Here is a 9,134-nt window from a genome sequence, read left to right as displayed (position 1 = left end):
CATATGGGCAGTTATTTTCTTTAGGCATGACTGGGTGGACTTCTCAGATAGATAAATAAGAGAGAGAGAGTTGAAATGCTTGTCCAGCATATAGTTTTCCTGGCTAACATCTACTAAGAAAAGCTGAAACAAGAAAGATCAATATTTACTTTCATGTGTCCTAGTAACCAAACTTTTAGAAAAAGTCTAAGATCATCCTGCTTTTATTGTCCACTTCTATCTAGCAAGAAATTATAATAATGCAGCAGGATTATATCTTGAGGCCTGGATCCTCCACTGGTCATAATCAGTTTTCTAGAGAGCAGGGTCTCTACCATAATCCATTATCCCAGTGTAGGAGGCTGGTATTGGAGGTGGTTGGGAGCATGGCAGCTCTGTATGTGCTATGGCAGAATACATGAAAAAAGCAGCTGCTATTAAAGATGGATATTGTGTCTTGGGCTCTAGGTCAGTTCTAGGTCACCAGCATCTCAACTTGTCTGAAATCTGTATAATGCCAAAAACTTCTATAGTAGAGGTGTTTATATGCCTTCCAGTCATATTGGAACAACAGTGAACTGGATCATCAGGCGTGCTAGTTTTGCTATAGATGATGAATCTCAGGCCTATGTGATGTCTGAATGCTCATGCTATGGTTGTAGAAACTTTATCCCTTAGTTGATGAGGATACACACACACACACACACACGCACACGCACATATACATACACATACATACATTTTCTTTATTCAACCATTACTGGGCACATTGGTTGATTATATATCTTGGCTATTGTGAATAGTGCTGCAATAAACATGGGAGTTCTGGTATCTTTTTGACATACTGATTTTACTGCCTTTGGGTATACACCCAGCAGGGGGATGGCTGGATCACATGGTAGATCTATTTTTTGTTTCTTGAGGACCCTCCATACTGTTTCCCATAGTGAGCAGTAATTTACATTCCACCATCAATGTATGGGAGTTTTCTTTTTTCCCATTGTAGACAGAAGTTTTTGTTGTTCTGCTTTTTGATTATACCTATTATACTATTTTACCTTTATCTCACTGTTGCTCTGAATTACATTTCCCCAATAATTAGTTAAATATTTTTGTAGACTTCTTGGCCATTTGTATGCCTTCTTTTGAGAAATGCTAGTCTAATCATTGTAAAAATTGGATTAATGGTTTTAGCCTTCAATGTCTTCATTGTCATTTCCCCTTCTCTTCCATTTGTTTTCTTTTTTTTTTTTTTTTTTTTTTTTTTGACAGGCAGAGTGCACAGTGAGAGAGAGAGACAGAGAGAAAGGTCCTCCTTTGCTGTTGGTTCACCCTCCAATGGCCACCACGGCCGGCGCGCTGCGGCCGGCACACCGCGCTGATCCAAAGCCAGGAGCCAGGTGCTTCTCCTGGTCTCCCATGGGGTGCAGGGCCCAAGCACCTGGGCCATCCTCCACTGCACTCCCTGGCCACAGCAAAGAGCTGGCCTGGAAGAGGGGCAACCGGGACAGAATCCAGCGCCCTGATTGGGACTAGAACCCGGTGTGCCAGCACCGCAGGCGGAGGATTAGCCTATTGAGCCTCGGCGCTGGCCTCCCCTTCTCTTCCATTTGTAATGTCTTTTTTTTTTAGTGGTGGAATCCTTTTATATTTTATTTATTGTTGCGAGAGGACATTGTCTTTGTGCTGGCACTTCAGTGGTATCTTCCACAGTGTTGCATTTTTCCATCATGCTGGCAGCTTCTGGATAGCATGGCTTGCAATATGTCATTTAAAATACTCATATGACCAGTTGATCTCTTGATCATGTACCCATACTTGAACCTTTCATGATAAAATGAGTTCATTAGTTTGTAGGATGTTAAGCGGGATCACAGGCTGATGGTAGATTAAATACTCTGTCTGTGGGTAGTGGTATTGTTGAGGGCCTTGTAGGAAAATCCTTATCTGGTAGACAAATGTGTGGGCAAATTGTCACCAATGATATGTAGTCTCAGGGACTCAGAGTTGTTTTTCAGATTGAACATTTGGTAGCAGTGGTAGCTAGATTTGCCTTGGTAAGTAGAAACCCATGCTGTTTAAACCTATAGAGTCATCCCTGGTATCCTCAAGGCATTGGTTCCAGGACTCCCTGCAGATACCATACTCTGCAGATGCTCAAGTCCATAGTATTTGTGTATAATTTATGCATGTCTTCTCATATATTTTAGGTCATCTTTAATTATTTATAATTAATACAATGAAAATGTGATATGTTTTGGACATGGTTTGAGTGTGTCTCCCAAAGTTCATATGTTGGAGGCTTAGCCTTGGTACGGTGATATTGAGGAGTGATAGTACCTTTAAGAGGTGGAGCCCAGTGGGAACTAATTAGGTCATAGAGGTTATTGGAAGTAACTACTACCTATCTCATGGGATGAGTTTGTTCTTGCAAAAGAAAGTTGTTTTAAGAAGAGCAAGTCTGGCCCCTCATCTTTCTGTATGTGATCTCTTCTTCATGTGCTCCCACCATTGTGATGCTATCTGCCAAGTGGCCCTCACCAGAGGTCCGGCATGTAGGGTTACCTCATCTTAGACCTGGAGCCCCCAAAACTGTGAGCTAAGCAAACCAAGTTTCTTTATAATGTGCCCAACCCTAGGTATTTTGTTATAGCAAAGAAAGTGGACTAAGACAAAATGTTATGTAAATAATGGTGATGTTTCATTGTTTAGGGAGTAATGACAAGAAAAAGAAGTCTTTATATATTCAGTGTAGGCAGAATTTTTTTTCTGAATATTTTTAGCAAAATCTCCAAATGTAGAACCCACAAGTAGGGAGGGCCAGCTATAGTCTCCACTCTTTTATTTATTTTTTAATTTTTATTTTTGTTAAAGTTTTATTTATTTATGTAAAGGTAGAGTTGCAGAGAGGCAGAGGCAGAGAGAGAGAGAGAGAGAGAGGTCTTCCATCCACTGGTTTCCTCCCCTGAGGCCACAATGGCCAGACCTGCACCAATCCAAAGTCAGGAGCCAGGAGCTTCCTCCAGGTCTCCCATGTGAATGCAGGGGCCCAAGGACTTGGGCCATCTACCACTGCTTTCCCAGGCCATAGCAGAGAACTGGATCAGAAGTGGAGTAGCCAGGTCTCAAACCAGTGCCCATATAGGATGCCGGCACTGCAGGTGGCGTCCTTACCTGCTACACCACAGCTCCGGCCCCTCTCTTTTATTTTTTTAGATTTTTAAAAATTTTGTTTGAAAGACAGAGTTATAGACAGCAAGAACCAGTATAAACCAAAATTACATAAATTGTTAGAAGCTTCATAATGAAATATTTATGGCTCACTCTGCAGTGTTTGAAAAATCAAATTATTAAAAGCAAATATTGTAGCAAATAGGTTATCATCAATCTCAATAAAAGTTACATTTCACTAAAAAAAAAGACAGAGTTATAGAGAAAGAGAGGAAGAGGGAGGGAGGATGGGAGAGAGAGAGAGAGAGAGAGAGAGAGAGAGAATCTTCCTCTGGTTCACTCTCCAATGGCTGCAACAGCTGGCTAGGGCTGGGCTGGGCTGAAGCCAGGAGCCAGGAGCCAGGAGCTTCATCTGGGTTTCCCATGTGGATGGCAGGAGTCCAGGTACTTGGGCCATCTTCCACTGCTTTCCCAGGCACATTAGCAGGGAGCTAGGTTGGAAGTGGAGCAACTGGGACATGAATCAGCACCCAAATGAAATGCTACTGTCTCAGGTGGCGGCTCACCCTACAGTGCCACAATAGTCTCCACTCTTGCACCATTAGCTACTCTGTTGAGATTCTCTTGTGCTAACAATGGAATCACTACTGACAGAAGCTGGCTGATGTCCACTGGACAAAGCATTTTATATATCTATTTTTTAAGTATTTCTTCCATGGTGAATGCTCTCTGGCAGGTGTTAACATGTAAGGCAAAGATCTTTACTCCTAGTACAACTCCTGTAGGTTCATTCCTGTATTCTTTTACTTCCATATGTCTTTACTCTAGGAATATGTATCTTAAAAATATTAAAAATCATTTTTCCATGCTCCTGGACAAGTGGCTAAGCTATCTGGCTCTGTCCAGCAGTCCATTCATATCTAAATTTCAGATTCATTCTTCCACAGCAAGATGCCCAAAGGGAAAGCTTCCCTTCTCCACTGTCTTTCAAGGCAACCAATGAGAGAGGTGGTGAACACTAAGATAGCAATTAAAGCAGGTGGAGGTCCATTTATGCCACAAATATCTGAAAACTGACCATCTGCTTGCTTACTCCCCAAATGTTTGAAACAGGCAGGTCTGGGCCAGGCAGAAATCAGACCCTGAAACTCCTGCAGCATAGTATAATTTTGGCTCATGTATGTACCAGCTCATTTGTGAACCAAGCTAAGCCTTTTTATTCATCACCCGATGTCGCTCCCCCTCTTCGTGGAGGAACGACACAGGACCCTGCACTGTTCTTTTGTCTGCTCGGCCCTCCTTGGGTTTGCTGCTGGTTCTTCCCGGGTTGGCTACTGTCCCTTCCACCTCCGTGGAAGGGCAGTTCCCCCTAGCCACTTTCCCCACTTCCGCGGGGGAGCGGCACACTGCCGGCCGGCTCTCTCGGGGGCTGCACAGGTGTTCCTTCAGATAGATGTTCCTGGTGCATGTTGTCTCTCTCCTCCTTTATAGTCCTCTTCCGCCAATCCCAACTCTGCTACCCACACGCCGAGTATGCTGCTCTCCTCCAATCAGGAGCAGGTCCTGCTGTTTATTGGTTGAACTGGAGGCAGCTGTGTAGAAGCTATTTCCTCCTCTCCCAGCGCCATATTGTGGGAGAGCAGATGCATAGAATAAGTCTTAATTCCAGTAACTTAGTCTAGTCCGAGTTGCTCCCCACAACCCGATGATAAGGGACCCCAAGATGGTCAGCAGTGTGAGCTGAAGGAGAGCTGCTGATACACTGATGAATTTTTATGCCTGAGCCTCCTGCCTGTGCTTTAAGACCTTTTTGGTGCCCAATCATGACCATGCCACTTTCGTTTTAGAAGATACATATGTACCATTATGATTTGTGGATCTGAGAGAATCCAGCCCATGATGTGCAGGTCTGGTCATATGGTCACTTGGTATTTCATGGTCAGATATCTTATTTCTATCAGGACAAATGGCACACAAAAGCAGTTTTATTAAAGGTGTGTACGTCTCTGCTTCAGATGGCATGACCTTCTTGAGGAACTCTAGGAAGCTACATTATTGTACACATATTGGGGGCTTTCCATAAAATCTAGGAGGTGACTTTTTCCTATACTATGGGGTCTGATTGATTGTATGGACCACTCATCAGGATCAGTTGGCAAGTTTTTGTTACCCAGTAAATATGTCAAGCAGTGTTTCTAACTGGGAATTTGTTGTCGCCAAAATGGGAAGAGACCTACTATGGACTGTGCTTCTCTCTTCATGCTGTAATAGAACTATTTGGTCTTTGTGAGAATATCCCAGATCACTGAACACTAAAATTTCATTGAGGTTGACTCTAAAAATTCATAGTGTTTATCTTTGCTCTTCAGAACTCAAGTGTCTTACCAATTCACCCTATTCACCTGCTACTTGCTATCCAGTTCAGTAAGCAATATCATCAGTAGAGTGTGCCACTGCGATACTTTCTGAGGCATTCATGTAGCCTAGGTCTCTTTGGAGTATAATATGAGAAGAAGTAAGAGTGTTAGCAAAAACTCTTGGGCAATACTATTCATGTATATTGTTGCCCGTTCCATGTGAATCCAGTTTCTATTTGCCAGAACCAGTTCATCAGCCACATATTATGCCCTTGAGACTTTGGTACGTTCTTTAGCAAAGACAACACCTCTAGTGCAACAGCTGCAATATATGGTGCAGGTAATGTTATTTCTAACTTTCACATGTACAAGATCACTTTTAAGAATGACTTTAGGTTTCGGCACTCGGATCTGGCTGAAAAGCCCATGAGAGTATTTCAGGCATGGAAAGCCAAGACACTCTGGCAAAAAGATCTCTGTGAGTGAGATCCCAGTGGAAAGAACAGGTCTTCAAAGAGGGAGGTGCCTTTCTCTGAAGGGAGGAGAGAACCTCCACTTTGACTATGACCGTGTCTAAACAAGATAAGAGTCGGAGAACTCAAGGGGCTTCCATAGCCTTGGAAACTCATGACTGGTGCATAGGGAGATTACTGATGCCATAAACAGGAGTGTCAATTTGTAAAGTCAACAACAGGAGTCACTGTGCACTTACTCCTCATGTAGGATCTCTGTCCTTAATGTGCTGTACACTGAGGCTTAATGCTATAACGAGTACTCAAACAGTATATTTCACTTTGTGTTTCTATGGGGGTGCAAACTGTTGAAATCTTTACTTAATGTACACTAAACTGATCTTCTGTAAAAAAAAAAAAAAAAGAAATTATCAATTCCCAACTTGACTCTCACTGGGATTAAACATGACAATAGGTCTGATCTGATTTCATCATCATTTAAAAAAAATCATCTATTATTTTTCACTTTATGTTTCTGTGTGGGAGCAAACTGTTGAAATCCTTACTTAAGGTATACTAAGCTGATCTTCTGTATATTAAGATAATCGAAAATGAATCTTGATGTGAATGGAAGGGGAGAGGGAGTGGGAAAGGGGAGGGTTGTGGGTGGGAGGGACGGTATGGGGGGGGAAGCCATTGTAACCCATGAGTCGTACTTTGGAAATTTATATTCATTAAATAAAAGATAAAAAAAAAAGAAAGAAACAATAAAAGTCAGAGAATACATAAAAAAAAAAAGAATGACTTTAGGTTTCATATTGTAATTTAGTAGTGTTTGGGCTGAGGTTCTAGAAGGGTTTAATGTTTCTTTAGCAATGGGAATTGAGTGCAAGAGAAACCCCAGCAAAGAAGTCACAAAAGTATGACTTTAAAAGAACCAGACAGAGTGATTAAAATCTACCCAGTGTAGTGTCTTCTGATAAAAGTTATCTTTTTAAAGGTTTAATTTTTTATTTGAAAGGCAGACAGAGAGAGAAGGAGAAGGAAAGGGAGAGAGAGAGAGGGAAAGAGGGAGGAGAGGAGAAGGAAAAGGGAGGGTGAAGGGGAGGGGGAGGGGGAGGGGGAGAAAGAGAGATCTTTCATTTGCTGTTTCACTCCCCTAATGTCTACAATATCCAGAACTGATCCAGAGCTGGGTCATATGGAAGCTAGGAACCAGGAACTCCATGTGAGCCTCCACAAAAAAGGCAGGAACCCAAGTACTTGAACCATCACCCTATGCCTCCCAGGTATATCAACAGGGAACTGGATGGGAAATGTGAAATAGCTAGGACTTAAACCAGGCACTCCAATATGGAATGTGGGCATTCTGAGTGGTGGCTTAACCTGCTGTTCCACAATGCCCAACCCATAAAAGTTTTAAAAAATTATGTTACTTATGAAAATTTTTATTAACATGTAATATTTGTACACTTTTATGGGTTACAGTATAAGAATAAAATACACTAATATGAACTATAGTCACTCCATTGTGCTGTAGGAACACAACTTGTTACTTCTATTTGACTATATTTTGGATAAAAGTTTTTTGAGCATGGAAAATTTCTATTTCACCATCTAAACTAAATGTTCACCAATACCAGAGAGATCTGCATGGAGAGGTAGAAGACGACTGGGGAGAGGGATTAAGAGACAGTGTTCTTATTTGGGTTCCAAAAGATGATTGCTTCAGTTTCCATAACACAAAGAAGCAGGAACTAAAGACAGAGGTTGAGGTTGGTAGCCTATGACTCCAAATATTGGTAAATACACTTCAAGGGGTTCTGCCTTGCCAATGCTATAGGGTCATGTCAGTTCTAAGTTGGAAACTGGCTTGACTATAGTCTTTGCTGGTTCATGTAATGCATGTAATCCTTCAGCAACTTTGAAATGAAGAAGTCTTACATTTTAGTTTTTTATTATAGGCTTTTTTCTGCTTTTGTATTTTGAGCTCCCATGTAATTACCACTAAGCTTCAAAGTTACATCAATATTTTTAACTTCCTCTTGTTCTTTGTCATCTGCAGTTCTCTTATGCCCACTTCTCTCTGTAGCTGTCAAAATATTTCCCTTCCTCTCATCAGTTATGCTACTCCAGAATGTTGCCAATACTCTTAAATTCCTTTTTTTACCATTCTCTCTCAAACTAACTCCAATTAGAATTTTACTCCCACCTTACACCAAAATTGCTTTTTGTTGGTCATGTATTACTGTCTACATTGCTAGGTCTGATGTTTGCTTTTCAGCCTTCACCTTACTTTGTCTTCATCAGCACTTGACTATTTTCACTCCTTGTACTCCATGTTGACTCCAAGGCCATACTGTACTCTCCTGACTTCCTCCACTACAACCTTGTGGGCTTCTCTGTAGCTCTCTGCTGATTCCTCTTCATCTTCCGACTCCTAACATTGGAAAGCCCCAGAGCTTGGACATTTCATCCAACTTTTTTGAATTATAGTCAATAATGATAGAGCTTTATTCATAAACTTTATTTCACATAAAGTTAAAAATAGAGTGCCAACTAAAAAGGGATTATGAGAAGGTCTCTGGTTATTGCACTTAAAAATAAGTTACAGGGATGGGGATTAAGTCCTGCAAATGATAGCCCAAGTACTTGAGTTCATACTACCCACATGGGAGACTTATATGAAACTCCTAATTCCTGGCTAAGCCTGGTCCAGCCTTGAGTGTTGGAGGCACTTGGGGAGTGAAATAGTATATGGAAGATCTCTTTCCCTCTTTCTGTATCTGTCCCTCTGTCTTCTTTTTCTCCTTGCCACTCTGCCTTTAAAAATAAATACATAAATCCTTAAAAATAAAAGGTTATTTTCTAAAGTAGAATATAGAATATGACATAATTAGTCCCATTTTCTTAAAAAGTGCTAAGTAAGGGCCAGAATTGTGGTGTAACATGTTAAGCTGCCATCTGTGATATTGGTATCCCATATGGGCACTGGTTTGTGTCCCAGCTGCTCCACTTCTGATGCAGCTCCCTGCTAATGGCCTTGGAAGGTGGCTCAGGTGTTTGGGACCCTGCCACGCATGTGGGAGACATGGATGAAACTCCTGGCTCCTGGTTTCAGCCTGCCCAGCCCTAGCCATGTGGCCACCTGGAGAGTGAACCAGCAGATAGAAAA

Source organism: Oryctolagus cuniculus, chromosome 1 (genome assembly GCF_051225735.1).
Source record: "Oryctolagus cuniculus isolate XC-2025 breed Fujian yellow rabbit chromosome 1, ASM5122573v1, whole genome shotgun sequence".
Classification (NCBI taxonomy): domain Eukaryota; kingdom Metazoa; phylum Chordata; class Mammalia; order Lagomorpha; family Leporidae; genus Oryctolagus; species Oryctolagus cuniculus.
Note: the sequence above shows the minus strand (reverse complement) of the source record.